At 41.9% G+C, this 22,970-nt stretch overlaps 1 protein-coding gene and 1 non-coding gene across 12 annotated transcripts in view; one reads left to right on the top strand and one right to left on the bottom strand.

Annotated features, from left to right (window-relative positions):
- NRG3 (neuregulin 3) overlaps window positions 1-22,970 on the top strand; it is a 937,576-nt gene that overhangs the window by 278,862 nt on the left and 635,744 nt on the right. The gene's annotated exons all lie outside the window — the stretch shown is intronic.
- TRNAA-GGC lies at window positions 18,976-19,047 on the bottom strand. The gene has a single exon. It is a non-coding gene; the product is annotated as a tRNA-Ala (tRNA).

A 22,970-nucleotide genomic window follows, 5' to 3' on the forward strand; every position in this document is an offset into this window, starting at 1 on the left:
GGTATGATGTAATATGAAAGCTTTCAGTGTTTGTTGTCTGAGGAAATAGAAGTTTGTTTTAGAATGAGAATGATGAAAGCCAGGATTCGTTACCATCATTTTCAAACCACAAACTGTGGGGCTGGATTTTTCTAGGAGCTCGGGGGAGGCTTCCTTCCTTGTGGGTTTTCTTATGTTTGCGAGCATCAGCATTGAGGCTGACCAGATGTCTGAGGAAGCCCGCTATGAAGGTGGCTGCGTGGCTGTTTAACTCTGCAATAAACTGAATTTTATCAAAAGAATCATATTCCATCACTGACAATGCTTTACGTAGGTGACACTTCTGAATGTACATTTTCAGAGATTATTTTGAAGCACTGAACTTCATTAAAAAGGCTACTTCAGGAGATCATGCTCAATTTCAGAAGTAGTGGGACTGTCACATAAACTATCTGTGCCCGTAATGAAAGGGCGTATTTTGAAAATGACCAAATTTTATATGAATATAGTAGTTGTGAATGGCCCTGTTCATGCAAAAATATTGAAGAAATTATTCCAAAGTAATAATAACAATAAAAAGTTTTAATGCTGAACTTTTGAAATTTGTCTATCTTCTGAAGTTTCCTTAATGTGATCATATGTGTTTAAAAATTTTTTAAATAATATAGAAGATTCCAAAATGGGAAACAATATAGCATGCAATTGAGAGCAAAGGGTTTGGACTAAAGGCTCTGACTGGTGATTGCAGGATGGCTTCCTTGGACAAAACCCAGTAATGTTAATAAAAGGAAATAGTGATAATACCTACCTTACGATGCTGATGAGAGGATTATGGTCACATTAGACCATAATCCTCAAGAGATTAACACACTTGTCTGTCACAAAATGATGTTCAACTTTCATATTATCATTAATAAATTTATTGCTTCTCAGGCAGAAAAACAAAACCAAATTCAGTATGTTCTCAGGAGATTAAAAAAATTTACAAAATAAAGTAACAGTCACTAGTTTTTAATTAAAACAGTTAAATTAAGCTCTTTCTTGTAAGCATTTGGTGAAGTGTATGGTATTTTCCTGTATGCAAAGTTGATAATGGTTTGGTTTAATTACCCAAAGTAGCCATATTTCGATAGAAATATAGGTAAAAAGATAGGATTCTTGCTTCTATAAGTATCCAAACACCACTCACTCATTTTTCGCCTGAAGTTGAAGAAATGGAAAGTTGGCATTATTGATGTCACTGTTAGGGGACAAGATTTCCTACTTGCTCTGTGACCTAGAATGAATCAATTTACCCCTTGGGCTTGAACCAGATAAATCTAGGTAAAAGATGGTCTTGCTTCATAAGATCAAACCACTCAATCATTTTCGCTTGAAGTGAAGAAATGAATTGCATATGATTGGGACCTACTTGCTTGGACCTAATGAATCAATTTACCCCTTGGTGCCTCTGAACCAGGGAGGGAGCTTTTAACTGCTAAGTAGAGTAAAAACTCCTGAAAATGTCTTCAACAATAACACACCAGAGGCAGAGTAGTTCCGGGGCTGGTTAATTCAGTGGCTCTTCTCCCTAACCATCTATCCTTCCATTCTCAGCATCTCAATTTTGTTCTCATCTTTTCCTCTATTGGCTCTGTAAGACCAGACGTTGCACACAGACATAACCAGCTCTGCTGGAAGGAGCGTGGGCATGTCTTTTCCAATGTGTTCTTCATAAGACTGAGAAGCTCTTTCCTACAAGTCCTCACCCCCAGGATCTCCTTGACTTGACATTGGTCATGACTGGTCCCATATCACCTCTGTCAATCACTCTTAAGAGTAGTAAGATGCTCTGATTGATTAAAGCTGAGTGAGCTCCTCTGGTTGGTTGGATGAACCCAGATTGACCCTCGAGCTGGGGATGGTGGCCTCTTCCCTGAAGGCTGGACACGTGGATACAATTTTGTGCAGGATTTAATGGACTTGGGTCACAATGCACAGTATCTGCTGAAACCTTTATTTCTTTATCCTGTAAAATGCAGGAAATACCAATTCTAAGTCATAGGATTTTTTTTAGAGTAAATGAAATGACATCAGCACATGTGCTTATAGGCAGGCCCACGGCTCTCAAATGGACAACAGTGCTTCTGTGATGAGTCGAAGCCCCCTTTACCAATTATGTCTGAATATAATTCTAGTCTCCCCTTCACCTGCTTCTCCACTGTTCACCCAGGACCCACCAGAGTTCGTCATTTACTCCTTGCCATAGCTCTGCATCGCTGACTGCACTGATCTCCGTAATAGTCACCTGCCAAATCCACGTAACGATGAAAAGCGCAAACTAGATGACTTTTAATCCCCTTCCTTCCTTGACAGGCCTGCCAGGAGCCATTAATAATGTAAGGAAAAGTACAATGTCAAGTGTATATACACTGCCAAGATTCATCAAAAGGCACGTTCATCATATGTTGTAAGATTGCTTAGTACGCATTCCTTCCTTCTGAGTGAGAAAGGAGAGCTCAGAGGGCTTATGGGGTGGCATGCATGCTCTCTTTCCAAACACTGTTCTGATCTGTTGCTCAGGCCACTCTGGGGTGAGATCTTTTATGTCAGTGTGATCCACTAAGAAGGGCCGGTTTGTCCTCAGGCCTCAGCCTGTGCCCACTTTGTTGTGCCCTGGGGATTGCTCCTCGCTGCCTCCGGTGCCGTGGTTCAGGCTCCCTGCAAGTTCAGTTCTACTACAGGAAGGCTCCTCTCCCTCTCCCCCCCCCCCCACCAGGTTTGATTTCCCTTTGCATTTGTCTGCTTCCATCAATGCAAAATACTGAAAGGTTCAAATTGATTTTCCTTCTCAAAACATGAAAGGTCTGTTTTTCAAACTTCAGTATTTCCTAAGGAAATATCTCTGATCAATATGTGTAAGAATTAAAGAGAAACTCCAGACTCCCCCCCTTCCGATTGTCAGGAACTCAGAGCAACCTGTTTACCCATTTGGATTCTTCCCAGCAGAAAATGTTAACAATTGTAATTATCACCATTATGCAGTATGTTCAATTGTACAATCAATATAATTGCCAAATGGAAATTATACAATAAATATAATTGCTGCTTTACTCCTGTGCAGTATTTCACTGGCACTTCACATTTATTTTGTCCTTTAATTAGTAACAGGTGTAATTACAGTACTGTGCTCAGAGCTGAAGCTGAGTAATTGGCAGGAGTAGGCACAGGATATGGCTCTTGAGAGGGGCCTTTGTGACTCATTCTTGGCTGGAATTGCCTGAGGACCCCACACAGCCCACTGAGTGGCCCAGAGTCAAGCTGACCTGTGGGCACTTTGGGTATAAACTCCAGGTCAAGGATGCCCTGAGTCCCTGAGACATACTGCTTTGCCAGCCCTCCCTCTTGACGTCTGGTACCTCGTTGTGCCTATTCTTTTGTCTTGCTAGACAAATGCATTCATTCATGCATTTCACAAGTATTTACTGAGTACTGTGTATGTGCCAGGCACTGTTCTTTGTGCAGGTGATGTTTAGAGAGCAAGAGAGGCGTGAAGCTGAGAATCCAGTGGATAAAAGCCGACTCCACAAAACACAAACCAAGAGATAAGAAATTTGTGGTGCTGTGTGCTAAGAAGAAAAACTACTGTTATATAAAATGTGTTTGGGTTGGGTGGGTAGGGAGTCCTGTCCAAGACCTGGCATTTGACTTGAGATGCTAATGATGATGCAGGCTGTTAAGGTAGAGTTTGTGGCAAAGGCAGAGGCCCTCGAGGGGAACGAGATTAGGAGCAAGCCTATAATATTCAGGGGGTGAGGATGAGAGAGAGAGGGAAGGAGGAGAGAAAGAGAGGGAGGGGAAGAAGGGGAGAGAGAATATGTGAAGTGCACTGGAAGAGGTTGGTAGAAAGGGGTTTCAATTTTAGAGGGTCTTTAAGTCTTTAAGAGTTGAGAGGGTCTTTGAGGCAGGTGGGGCAGGGATTTCCTGCAGGGGAGTGACATAACTTGATTTACATCTTAAAAGCCCATTCTTCCTGATACATACAAGAGAAACTGTTAGAGGAGCATGAACTGAAGAAGACTAGATGGGGGAAATTCCAGGTGGGAGTCCTGGTTGCTGGACCTGTGATGGTGCCAGTGCATAAACAAAGAATGCAGGGTTTAAAAAGGAAGGTAGGGCCACCATTGCCTGCTGATGGAGTTGATGTAAGTGGTGAGACAGAGATGGAAATCTCCAATGGCTCTAGGCTTTAGACTTGGAAGTCTGGGGGTGGGGAGAACGGTTTTAAGAATAGGAAAACAAATCTTGTTCCATTCAAAATGCCATGAGAACCCCAGGTAAACAGTTGTCTAAATATCTCAAAGGGAGCAGTCATGACTGCAGACATAAACATGAGACTCAACGGTATTGAGATAAAACAACTCAGTAGTCCAGAGTGAGGTTAAACATCAGGGGTCTCATGGTGGGGAAGAGTCAGCAAAGAAGATTCAAAAGGAGCTGCCAGTGAGGACGAAGGAAGGCTGGGAGAACTCTGGATGCCACCCCATCCAAGAGAGTGTGTAGAGGAAGAGAGGGCTTAACAATGTGAAATGTCGCCCAGAGACTGAGTTGAAAGCAAAGACATGGTCTTTGGATTTGGCAGTGTGGAGGCTGCCGCTGACCTTGTCAGAACAGTTGTAACTGAGTGATCGGGATGCAAGTGTACGTGTGGGCTGAAGATAAAATGTGCAAGGTGGACATGCAGACAGCATGCACAGATGACTTCGGGGGAGTGCAGTGACAGAGCGGGGAGCCCAGCTGTAGGTGGAGGCGCACAGGGCTCAAAGAAAGATGACTGGCTATTTTTGTAGGCAGGAAGGTATGGAGGGTGAGGCATGGGTGCTGCAAGGAGGGAGGTCGATTTCTGTAGGAGCAAAGTCCTTGAGTAGACGAGACGTGACATCCAGAATGTAAGTGGAGGGACTGTCTCCAACAAGAACAGAGGCTTGTTGGAGGGTGAGAAGGGATAGACGGGATTTCAAAATTGTAGAATAGATAAACAAGATTATAGTGTATAGCACAGGGAAATATACACAAGATCTTGGGGTAGCTCACAGAGAAAAACATGTGACAATGAATATATATATGTTCATGTATAACTGAGAAATAGTGCTCTACACTGGAATTTGACACAACATTGTAAAATGATTATAAATTAAAAAAAATGTTAAAAAAAAAAAAAAAAAGAACAGAGGCTTGTCTTCCCTTGTGATGGGAAGGAAGGCGAGAGTGTAGGCCCAGATTCAGGAAGGTCAGTCCATGTGGCAGTGGGAGGACTGTTGCTGCCTCCCAGTAGTTCGTGATCCGGGGAGAGCCACGTCGTGCACATCTCCCTACATGAGTCAGACAGTGGTCTGAGCAGAGAGAAGCGGGCTCTGTGGGAGGGCGGCGGTGGGAGGAATGCTCCTCCAAAGTTTGACAGAGGAGGCGGCATTTGACTTGGGCCTTTAAGAAGACATATCATTACACTATTTTCAGACTCGTACATCAACAAGTTTTAGTGCATTTTCTCTAGAAAATCTCCTGATAAAACTTTGTTTTATTGAGGAAGACACAGGTTGATATTTTGTTCCTAGAAATGTTCACCTTCCCCAAAGAGTCCATCCCATCTCAGGCATCCGTGCCTTTCAAATGCCCCGTTCTCTTAAAACTCCCTTACTCCTTTTCCTTTGCCTAATTTTTATGTATCTTTCAAGGCTCAGTTGAAGTGTCAGCGCCTCCAGAAGCCCTTCCCAATCCATTCCGCAGCCCCCTTACCAATTTGGGTTAGATCATTCGTGTATGTAGGTGGGGCAGGGATAAGGGTTCCTATTTTGTGGATGTGTTAGGATGGGCATTGGTCTGAGCCACATGGCTTGAGAGAGAGGTGCCCATGGTGGGAGCAGCCCCAGAGCATCTGAGCTGCAGAGTGCTGGAGGGAAGGCTGCGGGAACAGGACAGTGCTTGCAGTCTTGAAGAAATCCCTTGTTGATGTCTCCATGTACATGTGTGGTAGGTCTAGCCTTGCAGTTGACTTTGGTCAAAGACCATCTTTCTGCTTATGATGAAACAAGCAATTAAGAATCACAAGCAAAACCCTCAGTTGATGTGTCAGAAATCCCACCTGATTGCCAAGGATAGATCATTTTGGGTGGAACTCAGGTCCTGTCAGCACCATCTCCACAGCCCAAGGATGAAGCTTTGTTCATGAGAGTGTGGTCTCTGGTAGGAATGTGCAACACAGCAGGTTTTTCTCCCTCACAGCCCTAAAAAAAGTCCTAAACTACAGAGAAAGATGAATTACAGAGAAAGGCTACAGCTCTTTATCTGAAAGTGGTGTCAGAGTAATCCTGCCCCACACAACCTGATGTCCACGTCCGAATCCCTGGATCCTGTGAGCAACGGGCCATTAAGGTTGCCTGCTAATACCCTGACACAGAAATGGAGACATTTTTCTAGATTAGCTGGTTGGGACCAATATAAGCATAAGGGTCCTTAGAAGTAAAAGAGGGAAGCAGGAAAGTCTGCATCAGAGGGATGTACCGGAAAAGGACTTGACTGCATTGCTGGCTTTGAAGCGGGAAGGCAGCCCCCACCCAAGGGATGTGGGCAGCCCCGAGAACCTGAAAAAGACAAGACACTGGGTATGTCCCTGGAGCCTCCAGAAGGACCTCAGTTCTGCCCACACCTTGATTTTAACTCCGTGAACCTGTTTCAGACTTGAATGTAAGGTGAAAAATCTGTGTGTTTTAAACTACCAAGTTTGTGGTGACTTGTTTCAGTAACAATAGGAAAGCAGTGCTCAGTGTGAAGGACCTCCATGCCTGAATCTGAAACTCCACCCACAGCCCATACATGGTAACAGAGTCTAAATTGGTAACAAGGTGAAAACACGCAGGAGCCACGTACCGGCAGGAGCCATGTACCGGGCGCCGTCCTGTCCTAACAGTGCCCTTCCAATAAGGTGATCCTGGACGCACAGCAGTTTTAAAATTTGCTGGGTCTGAGACTCAGTTTCTTCAGCTTGGCAGTTGGGGTGGTAACAAGTTCATATGCTGTGCAGGAGATATAAATAAGAGGATGTACTTGAGATGGTTTTGTAAATGCTAATCTTCCCCTCAAAATCTCTGGGATAATTTTAACGAGCTTGCATGGAGTGTCAGAAGGTACGCTAGCCTGAAAGTCAGAAGAACAGGGCTCAGGTCTCAGCTCCAGCCTCTGTGGCCTCACACAGCCCATTTCTGGAGACTTGGGTTTTCTCATCAGTAAAATATAGATATAAAGTCCTATTTGTCGATGCTAAGAGATAATGATAAAAGCACATGTACTTTATACACCAGGAAAGCAGTGTGAATGCAGATAATTATTATTTGTGGTGTTAAATATCACTGTGCCTTGGCCTTATTCTTGGTCAGTAAGACACTGTCTATAATTCAGACTCTTTATGATCATTTACGGTCAAATGTTATTCTTTTCTAAAATTGTCGCTGTGAGTGGGTGATAGGGAAGAGGGTAGAGGGCACGTGTGGAATTGTCTGTATAATAAGCAGGCCTTTTTCTAGCCACTGTGTCCGGGAGACCAGGCCCTCTCTGGGCTGAGTTGCGCAGGTTCTCAGGCAGCCTCAGCAGTCCTTGGAAGAAAGGCACTTAAAAGTCACTCTTCCATATTCAGATTGATTCCTGGGAACATTGTAGCCACACCTCATTCAGTTCTGTTGCTCAGGGTTCCAAACAGTTCTCTGAGCTTTCCGGTAAGTAGAAATAGAAATCCAAGGTTCTTGATTGTCCAACAATACATCTTAAGCATTTAAGAAAAGTCTGTCCATCTTGGAAGGGGGCCATGAGTTCCAAAGTCAGGGTGACACCATATGACAGCAGCTAAGGTGAGAGCAGCCAGGAGCCCTCATCACAGCTTCTGGGAGGCAGGAACCTCACTGATTATTCCTCCTGCAAAAGTTTGCGTGGCACCAGTTCCCTCATAAATACTCAGTGGGTGGAGGAATGTATTGTTTCTGCTGGAGAAAGGAAATCTGCCCTTTTTAACCATGTGGGTTGTCTTCTTTTCAAGGAGGTGTTCGTTATTAAGGAACTAGATGAATTCCGTGGGTCAGCTCAGTTCTCTGAGTTTTCATTTCTACGAAATGAGGCTCCAGGGTGCTTTCTGTGTAGCCTGTATGTCAGGCACACAAGCCTCCTACACAGACCAAAAATTGTTCTGTAAAGACAGAAAGTGCATGAAACTTGGTTATGTATACATAGTGCTTGGAGTAGTGCACAGAGCATGATCACTACAATGCATTTGCTGTTTTTATTATTCTTGGTGATCTGGTTTGGGCTTATTTTATATTCTGATTGATAATTTTACTGTAAACTCACGCTCTGAATGTTGTCCCATCTTTTTACCCCTAAAAGGTAATGCTGTTGCCTATAGTTGGAAGGAAACCATATTATCCTAGATAAATAGCCTCAGAGGGCAAAAGGGTACATGGAGTCCCTGTACTTTTTAGCTAAGATAATACTAGAAAAAAGAAATGCTGTCCTAGGATGTAAGCAATTCTGATAAACTTGAGAAACAAACAAACAAAAAAAGGTCTTGGGATCTTTAGGCTATTCATGTTTTCCTTTCAAGAAAAATTTGTCTTTAATTCTTTACTCCCCAAATATGTAATTATTATAAACAAAACAGAAGCAATAACTAAATTGTTCATTGATACAGCTGCTTTGTTTAAATTGCTCTTCAAGTCTTAAGGAATTCTTCATAATATTACACTGACATAGTCTGATCAAAAGAGAGGACATTTAATTACAAATGTGCAAAGCAGCTAAAGTTTGAAAGTTAGTGGATATTTTGTCCACAATACCCATGTTACCTTATAAAAATAAAAACATTCTTGTTCCATTAACAGCCTCTGCTTCTAATCACTCAGCTTCAGTAAGCTATCCCTTCGCTAGTACTTCATATTCACTGAAAATATGGAAAAGAAATACTGAAACCCTTGCTTCAGGAAACACATAGCTTATCTGGCTACTTTCATGATTTTTTCAGACGCTAGATGGAAGAAAAAGATGCAGAAACACTAGTTTCCCTGGGTAGCGGATCAAAAAAAAAAAAAAAAAGGGCAGATTTTATCTTTGCAATCGCTCCTAGGAGGAAAGACAAAATAAAAGATGGTTTAGAGGGAAAGAATAACATTTGTAATTCTTGGCTGTCTTATTAGTAAGAAAGTAGAAAAATTCTTGACATATGGATAACAACACTACACATGCTGACTGTTTGAGTGGGTATAATTCCAGTACGCAGTTCCAGTAAGCAAAGGAGATTTGAAAACCCCGAACTTCCTACGCAATCGGTCCTTATCAACATACTTTAATTTGGGGAAAGACTATATTTTTATCTGAGTTTTAAAGAAGTGTGTGTTCATTGATTTGTTTACTCACTCATTCATTCACCCTTTCCTCTAGTTTGAATTTATAGAATATCAGTTGGATGTAAGATCTTGAATCAAACTGTAATGTATTTTAAATAACTCAAGAGAGGATAAATAAGGGTATATACTATTTATATAATTAATCTATTAACTTGTTCATTTGTTCCGTAAAACCTAGCAGATTGTACGCTGCCAAGCTTCTCAAGCCTAAACCAAAACTATGGAGCAAATTTGTGGGACTTCCTGAAGTCTTCCTTCCCCGGAGCCTAATATGAAATGTTGGTTGCAGCTCTACTTAATTCTTCACGATAGGACAGGTTCTGGGAGCTGATTCACTGAACACATAGTTCATGGTCTGAGTACATAGGTTGGGAAATTCTCTCAAATGAAAATTTAAGTCATCAGATAAACCAGTCTGTCTTTTCATACATCAAAATTTTAATACAGATATGTATTTGAGGCCCTTAAAATCAGTTATCTTAGATTAAAGTAGTTTTTGGCATTTTATGTAAAACCTTGATTTTCTCATCTATCTGCACGTGCATTATCTAACAGAAGACCAGACAGCCAGATAGTGGGTTCTCACACAGCAGGGTGCTGTCTGTTGTGTACTGTTAGGACCACTGCTTATAAAACTAGGATTTTTAGATGGGGGCCGAGGAAGAAATCCATGCATACTGTCTACAACTTTACAAGTTCTGCTGTATTAATCTAGTCCCCAAAATATACTTTTTTTTTCCCTTTCAAAAATCAGTGCCCAGAATCTTGGTTTTTGAACGTGTGTGTGTGTGTATGTGTGTGTGTGTGTGTGTGTGCGTGCGCATGAGTGTGGAGAAGTAGAATAATGAAACACACTCCTGTCATGAAACTTCGGGAATTATACTGATGGAAGGTTCCCTAAGTCTTCGTTTCCTTATGTGCAAAATGGGCTAGGAAGTGGAAAAGGCAAGAAAATGGATGAGTCCCCAGAGCCTCCACAAGGAACACAGTCCTGTCGACACCTTGATTTCCTTACCTGCAAAAATGTCGGGAAGTCTTGTAGGTGTTGGAAATACAATAGGGAACAAGAAAAAAGATTGCATAAATGATGAATATATGCATTCCTAACACTCCGCTGCTACGGTGCATCCCCAGGTGGGACAATTGGTGCTGTTGTTGGGGCTGGTAGTGATACTAGTTATATGGCTAGGAGTGCGGTGGTGGTAGTAATTCTAGTACTGCTACTAGTAATAGTAGTAGTAACACCACTACTGGTAAAGCATCAGTAGCAGCAGTGACAGCAGCAGGTCAGTCACACTGACCCTTGTACCAGCCTGGATATTTCCAGACACACCGACGTCCACTTCTGATAACCGGTGCCTGCCCACCCAGTACCTAACACGCAGCAGTGATGTACATACTTACCGGGTGGAAATGTTGACTGTGTCTGTACGTAATTTTGTAATTGACAACTGGAAGAAAGACAGGCAGAAAGAGAACTCAGGCTAACACGATGGGATTACTCATCCTTCGTATTTCTCACAAGGACTGAAAAGATAGGAAAGGGGGAGGAGAGGAGCGGGGGAGATTGCTAACATTATCTGGCAAATATGTCCACTGTGTGATCTGATCCTAGCTTCTCAACAGTCCTATGAGGAAATAGGAACAGAGAGGCTGAAGTGGCTTTCCCAGGGTCACACAGCTAGTACGGTGGTGGATTTAGGCATAGGATCGGGCCTGTTGGTCTCCAAAGTCCTTTCTCTTTCCTTATACCCCTAGGTAAAGCTGAGAACTTCTTTTAGGTTAAACTAATGCAAAAGAGTTTAGAGTTGAAAGCTTCTGAGAAAGAGTTTGCAATATCCTTGTCCTATTGCCACTGAAGAAGGAAAGGGGACATTAAATTGAACTGAGCCAAGTTCAGTTTCAGTTAAACAAAAGAGGCAGGCTGAACCACAGGGCTGAAGTCCAGGGCGGGCAGCTTGAGCTTGGCAGTATTTAGATATGGTTGCAGTTGCAACTGTTGGAGCCAGAATGGCCTGCAGGAAAGACTAGACTCTGGGCAGAAAACCTCCACTGCTTCCTCTGGTGGGAAGGAGTTTAACAAACAGGATTTTGGAGGACTTTAGCCAAAAGCTATCGGTGCTATCCTGTTGTTTAGAATGGTTTTGATTTCTCATAAGGAGTTAAATCACAAGTTATCTGAAATCACTTCTGTCATGAACTGTCCACTCTCTCTTGCGGTGTTTTAATCAGCTCTCCACGATTTCTGGGTCTATACTTGAGATTAAAAAGAAAGATCTTGGTGAAATCTACTTAAGGAGGATCAACTGCCTTGTTAAAGAATAGTGGCTATTTTGATGGGAAGCCTTTAAATAGTGGTTATTGAGGAGCAAACCTTTAATTAGGACTAAAAAAAAAGTTGGCTTTTTCAGCAGGGAACTGGTAAAGGAGGTGCCCTTAGAAGAAAGAGTAATGTGAGTAGGAAACATAAAAGTGATCAGTCGGGTTACCTTTGAAAGGTAACTATTGTGAAGGGGAAGCTGTAGAACCCCTTTCAGTAGCTTTTTCTGTGACCACGTACTAAGTGTCTTAAAGAGATGCAAAGTACATTTTACTTCACGTAAAGTCAACAATAATGAATTAATTCAGTGTCTTCTGTATAAGAAATTATATTCAGTTCTGCTAAAAATTTAGAGTGAGATATAAGTCATGTTTCATAAGAACGTAAAACTTACAGAGGGAAATAATAAACATACAATCACGAGTATAGTGGCAATGAAAGGTAAAATCAAGTATTTCCTGAATTCCTCCTGTGCCACCTATCAGGTGTGTCTAATTGTTTTTATTTTAAAGAGGAAGAAAACAGCAGTTTAGATGGGTTGTACAATTTGCCCAGGTTCACACAGGTATAGGTTCAGAGATAAGAGTCAGATTCAATTGTGACTCATCCCAAAGCCAGAACTGCATCCACTAAACCACTTGGCTCACATGAGACAGTGATTTGGAGGTGCGGGCTGAGGTGTCAGGTCTTTAAGGGAGAGGTAGCATTCAGTGTATGCTCTGGAGACAGAGTTATGACAAATGGAATTTTAGACTGTGGTCATTCCAGACTGGCAGTTTGTTGGGGCTGCATTACAGTTAGAATCAAGACCTCACATCCAACTGATATGCTGTAAATTCACACTAGAGGACAAAGGGTGAATGAAGGAGTGAGTGGAGGAATAAATGAACCCATAACCCAGGGGTATGTGGCTCTTGATCAGTTTCCCCTGAGTGACTAGCATTTGAGAAACTGAAGGAAAACACATCCACATATCAAAGTTAGCAGAGTTCACTGACCGCTTTTGAGAGAACATTTCCATATACCTCCTTCCGTCAATGAACGGTTGCTATTGAGTGAATATTATACAAGTCATATCATAATTCCTTGGAAATCATACTATCTACATCTGTGTAGATGGAGGTCACCTCTCCTCTGGTCAGGATGCCCTGATTGAATCCACATGTATAATTTGTTAAATCAAGATCAATGGTTTAAATGTCAGGGTCTCTACCAAAGGGGCTGATAGGTTCCTGTCTTTTACTGAAGCCCCCTTGATAAGTGAAGAAGGCATGGTCTTACAAGGGGGATGGACATGGACTGATCTGACTAGAAGAAAAACACATGTCAGAAAAATGACTGAATGCTGTTAGACAATATAAAATCTGATCCCCAAAAGTCCTTTAGCCCCAAGCACATTTGTGGGCAACAAGCTGTTCATGTTGATTGATGTGTGATCTACACACAGGGCGATGTTTTTAGATCAGATAAAGGCATGGTGGGGAGGACATGAATGTCAAGATGAAGGAGTTGGACTAACGGTGTAATTTGGTTATTTGGGGCAGAGAAAATAATAATTGCGGCTGTGCTTTACGAAGACCATCTGTGAGACATATGTAGGATGGATTGTAAAGAGGAGAGTGAGGACGGAGGCACCAGCCAGAAGGCTGTTGGAAAAGTTCAAGCAAAGCTAGGGGAACTTCAGGTTAAGTCAGTTGTAATGGAACAGAAGAGCTGGATTTGGATTCTAACGGGGGTTCTGTTTCCACAGAAGGGCACAGCAGGTTGGAAGTAGATGGTAAGGCAGAAGAAACCATCAACACTGCCTTTCAGTATTTGAGCTTTAGTAATTCAGCTCAGTTTGTGTTTGGGTATAGTAATTAACATTTTATTTATTTATTCACTTATTTGTTTTTATTGAAGTGTAGTTGATGTACAAAATTATTTGTTACAGGTGTACAGTATAGTGAGTCACAATTTTTAAAGGTTACACTTCATTTAGAGTTACTATAAAATATTGGCTATATTCCCTGTGCTGTACAACATATCTTTGTAGTTCATTTTATATAAAATAGTTCGTACCTCTTAATCCCCTTCCCCTGTCCCTCTCGCTCACTGGTAACTACTAATTTGTTCTCTATATCTGGGAGTCTGTTTCTTTTTTGTTATATTCACTCATTTATTGTATTTTTTTCATTCCACATGTAAGTGATATCATACAGTATTTGTCTGACTTATTTCACTTAGCATAACACCCTCCAAGTCCTTCTGTGTTGTTGCAAATGGCAAAATTCCATTCTTTTTTATGGCTGAGTAGTGTTCCAGTGTGTGTGTGTGTGTGTGTGTGTGTGTGTGTGTGTGACATCTTTATCCATTCATCTATTGATGGACACTTAGGTTTAAAGATGAAAGTACCTTACTCTCTTCTACAGAGTAATGGCAAGATATAGTCACTGTGCAAGATCTTTAGAGATACTGTACATGGTAGCATTGCTTGGAAATATGACTTTGTCAAGCAAGAACGTATCCATCTTTCACAGGTGGTCTAATGTTAACAAAGCTCATAAGAGACATATACAATCAGCAGGTAAAATTAATAAGTTATAATATACAATAAAATAGACTGTCCTAGTATGGATAGGTTTAGTCCCCTTTCTTCCTTTAGATTATTCCACCATGGAAAACCAAATCATGAGAAGCAAAAGCAGAATGTTCCTTGGTGGACAAGGAATCCAAGCAATGAAAGTTGAATGGGTCAGATATTTAACAACGGCGGGGTGCGTTCATCTGCCCACAGAAATGGCCCTGCCCGTATGGCAAGCAATTAAAATCTCTCAGCAAGTCTCTGTTTTCCTGCATTGGTCAGGACAGTCTGAGTTTTGCCATGATAATAAGTGAGTCCAAAATCTTAATGGTTTAAAATGCAGATGGTTCTTTGTTGCTCAAGCTACATGTTCATTGCACTCTGGCTCTCTGTCTGATCCATGATATACTTACTTCATTATTAGAGTGATGGAGCAGCCTCTGTCCAGATCACTGCTGGTTGTCATGGTAGAGAGAAAAGAGACGTGTTGAACTGCTCTTCAAGTTGCGGCAAAGGATGTATCTCTCTTCAGCCCATATTCCATTAGATGAAGCAAGTTTTATATCCTCCCTGAGTTCAGCCAGGCAGGGATGAGTGAGGACGGAATAGTGCCTCTCACAGGGCACTAGAATATCTAGCATTTTGGAATGCAGTCTGTTACACTAGGTCAGGTTTGGATGGCAACTGAAATTTTGTCTCTGACTTTTTTTTTCTTCCTTATTTAAACTTTGATTATTTTCTTACATTAAATAAAAATGCATCAATCAGGTTACAGTAAGCTCTTTTTAGAGTGAGAAATTTTCTAACTCTTTTAGGAAATGTCATGTGTCTCTTCTATGATTCACTGAAGTGGACTGTTTAATTCAGTTCAGAACGGCACTAGCTTACATTTTGAAATCCACCTCACTCACTGTATAACCCACACATTAACAGGACCTTATAGAATCTGAGGAGCTGACAGGCTGTACAAGCCATGTATTGGTCAGGATAACTGCTGTTATTGTGTAGTTAGTTTGTAGTAAGCAGCTCAGTGTCTTGATACAAGAAAAGTGTCTTCCTTGTTCATATCATAGTCTGACGGCGGTCTGGGAGTATCTCCTCTGTGCCAGGTATCTTCTCTTAGACCCTCCACCTTCTCTCCCACTCTCTGCCTTGGTGTGTGCCCCAGAGGCTGTCCTCATTAGATTTCACCACCAGGTTCCTCTGCTGTCTGTTTCTGTTGGGTTTGGCCAGTGGAGGACAACCACAGAAGGTTGACTGAGAACAGGAGGACAGAATAGGTTGGAGTCCTTACTTCTTTTGTGCTCTCTCTGCAGGCAGCTTGCTTCTTTCAAAGGAAAATGCTCCAGTCAAGTGGCATTCTTCTTACAACTCTCTCTCTGTGGTTTCTGAAATCTGCTTGCTTCATTTGCCTCTTCAGGTCTAGGAGGGGGACTGTCTCCCCATTGTTGGCAACCCTGGGGCACTGCATCGTTCTTCATTGCTATCAGTAAAACTTGTCCTCACCTATGTAACTTGTTCCTTTGCATCCTCTTCAATTTCTCGGTCTGTGTGAGTCACATGGTATTTACTAGGACTCATATATATTCTCAAAGCAGTGGTCTGGGGATTCCAGCTCCTTCCATCTTGTGATGCTACCATCTTAGACACGTGAATGCTGAGGTTGTTGCAGGAGAAGAGGCAGACTGTGGACACTTCAACAGGGGTTTGTGGCCAGCCCTGTACATGCAGATACTGCTGCCCACATCTCATTGACCGGAACCTAGTTACATGGCCCCAGCATAACTGAAATGAAGTCTTCTTGTGGATTCAAAGGGTGGGGAAAAAATGGGATTTGCTGAGCACAGCACTGTCTGTGTCACAAGTGGAGGTGAATGGTAGGTAGGTGCAAATGTTAAAATGAACTCAGAAGGATGATATTAAAGACATACGGGAGAAGCTTGGAGGATGCTTACCATGATGCCGAACTCAGCCAGGTGCATCTCCCCACCTCTCAGCCAGATGTCCTGACATTCACAGGTAACACCGTCCTTCTCCAGCTTCCCCAGGCTCTGACCTTCAGTATCATTTTGGATTCTCCCTCTTCCTCTGTTCATAGATTGTTAGGCCTAGTCCTACAGATTTCAGTTCTCTGGTTCTTCTGAGTCCCACCTGTTCCTTTTCATTTTAATAAACAGTGGACTGGTTTGATGTGCTAGGGGAAGCTGCACAAATTAGTGAGAATCGTTGGAGAGAGATTCTGTGGAAAAAAGACAGCAAACGGCAGACTCTCAGCTGTGTCCACAAACATGGAAGCAAAAAGAGATGTCATTAAGAGAGAGCAAGAAGGCTCAGTGAGAGGTTTAAGAATTAGCACAAAATCATGAAAGGCAGTGAAGTCTAAGAAGAGGGGCAGAGTCAAAGGTGACAAATTCGGGCAGATGTGAGGGGACACGCAGAAAGGAAGTTTGGGTGTTCGTGCTCACGTCCCCACCAACGTTGGCTTGGACCCAGGGACCGGGAGGTGACCCTGCACAGCCGCTCTGACGAGGAGGATGTTTCAGAGCCTTGAGTGCCTGCCTTCCTGTCACTGTCATGCTGGCTTCTTTTCCAACCTCAGCACAACAGCTTACCTGGTTCCTTCCCCAAAGGTCTCACTTTCTTCTTTACCTTCTACCACATCTATTTTTCAACTCCAGAAATAACTACTTCCTCCTTTCTGTTTTTGAATCATACCTTATTTGTGCGTTTTAATCACAGTTGGGTCGCAATCATTACTCCATAGGACTTTGATTCTTACTGATTTTCTCTTCCAATGACAGATGCTCTGTTAACCACACACACACCATTCAGTCAAGCTCTGCTTCTCTTCCTTCTGCCTAAAACCTCTTTGCTTCTCTGACTCCTTTGTAGATCTAAGAAAGTGGAGCCCTTTCTTTCTAAGGAATATGTTGCTGTTTGCCCTCTTCTCATCTCCAAAATCACCTGAACGTCTCCTATTTAATTTGCGTCTTCAAAGATTCAGTTTTCCATTATTGTTCAGGAATTAAGAACAGAGTTAGAACAAATAATTAGAAATCTCCATGACCACCTTTAAACAACACGTTTGGTCCCTTCCCCACCAGAGCCTGGCAATTTGCTAAACAAATGATTATTATCATTGGTGTAATAGGCAATTCTTCTCATTTTCCCCAGCTGACCCTCTGCTGGAATCGCTAATAAGCTGCAGAAGTGGACAGTGGCGGGCAGGAGGTATGGCTAGAACGGGAGGCCTTGCTAATCCACGGGGAGCGTGTCTAGGGATGAACATGTTGCAGGAATCGTCCTGTCTCCTGGGGGAGGATCCCCCATCTTTTCTAATCTCCCCGATACCAGGGTTACTGTGTACAGACTGAACCACCCTTGGGGACTGTTCATTGCTTTCTGTTTGGCTTTCCCTTCGGGCTGGCAGGAGTCATTGCCTGCTTTCCAGCGTCTGGATGCTTTGAATGTGCGCTGTGTTTCGTAGCGAGCTCTGTGACCTTTACACCAAGCTACGTGTTGAAATATTGCGGTCAATTTTTAAACGTATTCTAAATTTCTTCTCTGTCTGTAAATTCATCCTCATCTTTATCCCCCAAGTAGGAGAAATAGTGCATTTGCAAACTAATCACATGGCACACTTGCGAGGTACATTCCCGTACTCTGTGTGATTTAGGCCTCAAACCAAACAATGAGGTTGACATCATGAATACCGTGTTGCAGCTAAGGAAGTTGTGGCCGGGAGAGACTCAGGCCCTCGACTAGTGGGCTCTGGTGCTTTGCAGTTACCATGCTTGTATGCTAAGTCCCTTGGTCTGCATTTCTGCTTTCCTAATTGCTTTTGACAAAAGGAAGCAGGAACATGCTGGAGAAGCGATAGGCTTTCCAGATGAGTTGCTGGACTCAATGCCCTTGAAGGTTTGTTCCAGGCTGGATGTCTCTGGTTCTCTCCTGATTTAGTGCGGCAGTGCAGGACAGTCAATGTAACTGTCCTGGCTGAGTGAGAGAGCCGCTGGTTGACTCAGTTATTCTTTTCAGCAGTCATTTTTTTTAGTATCTTCTATTTTTGTGAATTAGGAAAGGAATCCCAAGGCCTCCAAGGGAAATGTATATTTACTTGCACTCAGAGCTCAGTAGTAGAGAGCACGGGCAGCTTACTTCTGGGTGAGCAACAGCTCCTTTCTGCCCCGTAGCCCCTTATTCATAACATGGAGTGAATAAAATACCTACCTGTAGAATTTTTGTGACAGTACACATGTAAAGTGCTTAGAACGGTGCCTGGCAGACAGTAAGTTCTCCATAGACACCAGCTGGCTTTATTTTGTGTAAAAATAGAAAAGATGTGTAAGGAATTTGTCATTAAAAAAATGATTAGCATCAATTGATTTATAGCTTAAAGTTGCTTATAGTATTTGACCATGAATTTTTGCAAAACATTTTCTAGGCACAATCTCATTTAACCCAAACTATCAGATAGTAACAATTATTATTATCGTTTAATAGGTGGGGAAACTGAGGCATAGGGAAGTTATTTAACTTAAGTCTTGTAGGTATAATTTACATAAGAAAGAACCAAACAGGTTTGGAGAGAGGCAATAGTTCTAAGTCATATGCTAAGCCTTTCTGGTCTATCTTAGATTAAACAATGATTAAATAAAATTAGAAGCGTTTTATTTTTATTTTTTTAATGGAGGTACTGGGGATTGAACCCAGGACCTTATGCATGCCAAGCACACACTCTACCACTGAGCTATATACCCTCCCCTCAAAAAATAAAATTGGAACCCTTTTAAATGCAATCGGAAATAGTATCTTAGAATTGCACCTGTATTCCATCTCTACTATAATCAGACATTTAAAATTATGTACCTCGATAAGTCACCGTCATGACCAACATTGTCAATAACGAGAGTAGATCTTGCAGTGAGTTTTTATTATGAGGCACTTTCATTGTCTCACCTAAAACTGGAAGAGCCTGGAATGCAGGAGGATACGCCGCACCCTTAACCATAACGCTTTCCCACCTTGCTCTTCGTTTTGTCGATTATATAAAAGAACATTCAGAACATCCGTTTGATGATCTTTGTTCTTTGGTCTTCCCTGAACGAGTGTCAGTGGATAGGAGGAAAACTATTTAAGACACATGTGAGAGAAAAAAAAAAAACCTACAGGAAAGTCAAGTAAGAAAGATTATTTTCAAAAACAAAACCATCTAGCTTTTAGCTAATTCATCACGGAGATAAAGCAACAGTTTCATGCCTCATAACAATTTAATAAATATTACTAAAATATGGCAGCCGCCACCACGACTCGTTAGCAAGCTGTTTGTGTAATATAAAGTTATCCAGAGTTATTCTGGGGAGTTGGTTTGTCAGCGTAGTACACACCATCATCTCTGAAGAAAGTCAGGAACATATGGTCCGTGCGCATCAGCTAACCCCTGGGGATTGCACCAGAATCCCTCTTCTCACTGCTTCATGACATTGAGAGGAGAGATGGAGATAAGATAAGGGGGGGAGAGAGCGGTGGGAAGAGAAACATTGATTACTCGAACTGTAAAATCGCACTTGGAAGCATAAATCAAGAATCACAGAGTTAACATCTTCAAGGAATCTGTTAAGATACAAGTTGAACATTGCAACATCGGAAGTCTCCAGAATACAAATTCTGGATCTTGGCACACAGTTAAATTAATCATTTCAGTAACCACAGTAAAATGCTGCAGATAGCATGCTACTGGCCCACATAAATGAGTCGAATGCCATCTATTTATCAAAATCAACATTCCTTTGAACATATTTTCAATGTTTGAAATTCTGAAGTTTACATACATATTAAGCCATCTCTCTCAAAAGGAATATGATATATTTTCTAATGTAAAGAGGCCTGTCTTGTCCCAATTAAATCTGTTTGAATAGAAAACTGTAGAGCTAACCACATCTGTCAGTGATCATTTATGTGTGAGTAGAATTATGTACTTTAAGGATTATGCTTATTTAATAAGCATCCCTGCTCCCTGGAATTGGGTGATCAGAAACTTTTTTTTACCCAACGATATTACCATTAAATTCTGGAATAACTAACGGCGCAGGATAAGGCCTGACTATTAGTAGGAACAGTAAAATAATAGGTCAGTACTTTGCATTTTGGACCGTCTTTCTAATGGAAACATGATCTCAGGAGTACATTTTCCACACAGTTCGGTAGGGCTCTTAGGAATGCATTGTTTTTGTTTATTTGGAAAACTTTTAAAGGAGGTATTATTTTATCACGTTTACATTTGTGTTCTTTCATTTTAATTTGCTCTAAAATCCTTTCGGTCTCACATGATACCGTGCATCTAGGTAAGATACTGCCCCAAACCTTCCCCCATGCAGAGCCAACCCTGGGTCATTTGAAAAGTGTGGCTTTGTAACCATTTCGTAAGTAAATGTAATTAAGGAAAAAGCAAGGGCATGTGCTTCAAATAGATATAATATCTGTGTAACTTTTTACTTAAAATTTGGATTACTTCAAGGAGCAGTTAGATTAGGATGTGTCCATATTGATGTGGATATAGATATTTATGTACATGCAAATGAAAGTTTCCTGAGAAAATAAATAAACGGAGAAGTACAGGAAGCAAACTGGAATATGACGACGCTATATCCAGACAAGAGGCTTTGTATAGCGAAAAAGAGAACATTACATTTGCTGACTACAAAGATTTGAAAAACCGAGTTAATATTACATTTATTTAGGCCTCTGAGGCTCAGTCAGGCTGTTCTCAATGAGTCTATTTTAAGGTGAAGTTATTACAGGCTGGCTCCCATCTCACAGAAATTATTTGAAGTTGTTCTATGTGGCAACAGCCCACCTCATGTGATTGCACTCTGAAGCACTCCAGCTAGAAGGTGGCTGTGTGACTTGAAATTTAAATATAAAGCAAATTCAGTCAGGGGCCAGGGTGCCAGCCTGCTGGACGGCCATACTGGGAGGAGGGAGAGGTGAAGGGCAGGGGGCCGAGTGGAGACTGGGATGTGCGAAAGGGAAGACTTCAAACTTGGGGGCTGGAAGAGACCGGGTGAGGCAAGAAGCGATGTGTTGCGAACTGAATAATTCATGATGCAGGACTAATTTTGACTCTGGAGAAAATTGCTTTCTCACTGTGCCAAAAGCCAGGCAGTGAGACCAAAAATCAAAGAGGAAGCTAAATGGAAGGGGAAAAAAACACCCAGAATCAGCACAATATCAAAATGACAACTTGTCTAGGGCTGCGAGTGTTGTCAGAACACGTGCATGCACATTTGAAACCTTACCTAGAGTTGAGCATCCCTGTTTGTGCACATACTGATTGGAATGCAATAACAGGTAAATCTTTTATAATTATCTTCAAAAATAGCTCCTTGGTATTATCGCAGAGACTTCCAGTGAGGAAATAAGCATTCGTATTTTTCATTGGCACTTGGTGAAAACACACTGCACGTCTTGGTATATAGTATAAGGGATCCATCATCATTTGGTACTTACAAAATCACATGGATGCCAGAACTGACCTTTAGAGTTAATTAACAAAGCTGCCATAAATATGAAACTTGATAAATGTTAATATTTATTGGATTCCTAAAATCCAGATGGCTTTCCTTCCAGTTTCCTTCGTAAATGGAATTAAATAAGAGTACTTCTAAAACACAACCTTAGGCATTCTTACTAACACCTGTATACTTGATTCTTATTTTTTTTTAATGATTAGAAGGAATTATGAGTATTTCTAAAGACAAACCACTGATTCAATTTTAAGCCATCAACCAAGCTATAAACTATAGACATTTCTGCTCAAGTATAACCAAATTTAGTATCGTGATCCTTCATTTCCTTTTCTTTAAAGAGTTTAAGCAGCTTCTCAGCAGGTGAACACAGGATGCTAAGATAATGAAGATGTTTGAGGCGAAGTCTTGCTCCTTTCCTCTCATTTCGTTTGTTTTGTTTTCTAAGGAAAAGCCAGATTCGGCTCCAGGGAGTAGAAGGGCGTCCCTGGCAGAAAAGAGGCCATCCCTTGAGTGGCTGAGTAAGAATGTGTGCCCCGCGTGCTCGTAGGTAGCCAAGAGCGTCTCCCGAGCCAGAGCAGGATTTCTAAAAATCACCTTCTGGCAGAGATGAGGGCTTTTCCTTCGTGGTTTGCACTCTGGTATGGGGCTGATGAGACATCCTTCTTCAGGACTGGCTGGAAATAATAGTTAACTAGATCTAGGCGGCCATCAGCAATTCAGTGTAAAATTCAGCTGAGCGTGCCTAGCCCTCCCAAATGCATTGAGCTTTTGCTGTGGCACCTGGTAGGACACATTATTCAGTTTATCTTACCGAATATGGAGTTTGGAGACAGGACAGCCGGCCAGCTGCACGGAGCATATGACCCTCTGAAGGGCTTGTGTTTCAGGGGACAGAGTGCTGGCTTTGTCAGGATGCTTGCTGTCTCCATTTTAGGTCCCTGCATTTGCAAGGTTGCCATGTGGGTCAGGATGCAGGAAGGGGCTGTGTCAACAGGTAGAAGATCTGGGTTCTAATTCTAGGTCCTCCACTTGCTAGTTCTTTGTTCTTGGGCAAATCACTTCAATTGGTCTAGCTTTCATTTTCTCATATGTAAAATGATCATTTTCCTATTAGTCGGAACCATATGAAAATTGCTGATACTTGACTGACTTTG

Source organism: Camelus ferus, chromosome 11 (assembly GCF_009834535.1).
Source record: "Camelus ferus isolate YT-003-E chromosome 11, BCGSAC_Cfer_1.0, whole genome shotgun sequence".
NCBI classification, from domain to species: domain Eukaryota; kingdom Metazoa; phylum Chordata; class Mammalia; order Artiodactyla; family Camelidae; genus Camelus; species Camelus ferus.